Here is a 646-nt window from a genome sequence, read left to right as displayed (position 1 = left end):
TAATCAAGTTGCGGGGAGGGGCTAGTAGAAGTGGGTGGCGTGGGGCTTCCGCCTGCTGTCTTCCGCAATTCGGAGGACTTTCTGAGCAGCCCAGCTTGATGCCTTCACTGGAGTGGCTCTGGCCACACACAGTTCCCCAGGGACCATTTGATCAACCCAGGGAGGGTGACCAACTGGATGGGGTTGGAGAAGTGGCCGGGGAAGAAATGGCTCAGGCTGAGCCGTGGCCAGGTGTGTGAGTCAGAGAATAACCATGGGGAGACATTCTTGGTCTCTCCGCTCCTTGGCTCTGGGTCTAAGGGTGGAGGTGCTGCCCGAAGCCAGGGTCCTCACTGTCTTTTCCGGGTCGCTGGAATTTAGTGCCACAAAAAGCCTCTTGACCTTGAGCCTCAGTCTCCCCCTCTGCCAAACGGGGTTAGTCCATCTGCTGACCCCACCCCAGCAGCTCCTAGCTGGGTTGGACAGCGGCCGCCGGGCCCCAGCGCCTCGACGGCCGGTTTTCCCACTCGGGCGTAGCTACGCTGCTGGCCCCGTCCGCCGCCCGCCCGCCCGTCCGCCCCGCTACAGGGCCCGCTAGGCCGGCTACCCGGCCACACTCACCACGGTCCTGGCAGCGAATGCCAACATCTCTGTGGCCCGCCCGCGG

At 63.6% G+C, this 646-nt stretch overlaps 1 protein-coding gene across 1 annotated transcript in view; it reads right to left on the bottom strand.

Annotated features, from left to right (window-relative positions):
• Positions 1–646, bottom strand: part of CRAT (carnitine O-acetyltransferase) — a 12501-nt gene extending 11855 nt beyond the window's left edge. The window contains exon 1 of the mRNA XM_010856959.1: positions 601–646. The gene's annotated coding sequence lies outside the window, so the exon portion shown is untranslated. The remainder of the gene's footprint in view (positions 1–600) is intronic.

Source organism: Bison bison, unplaced genomic scaffold (genome assembly GCF_000754665.1).
Source record: "Bison bison bison isolate TAMUID 2011002044 unplaced genomic scaffold, Bison_UMD1.0 scf7180017864375, whole genome shotgun sequence".
Classification (NCBI taxonomy): domain Eukaryota; kingdom Metazoa; phylum Chordata; class Mammalia; order Artiodactyla; family Bovidae; genus Bison; species Bison bison.
This window is presented reverse-complemented; position numbering and strand designations above follow the sequence as displayed.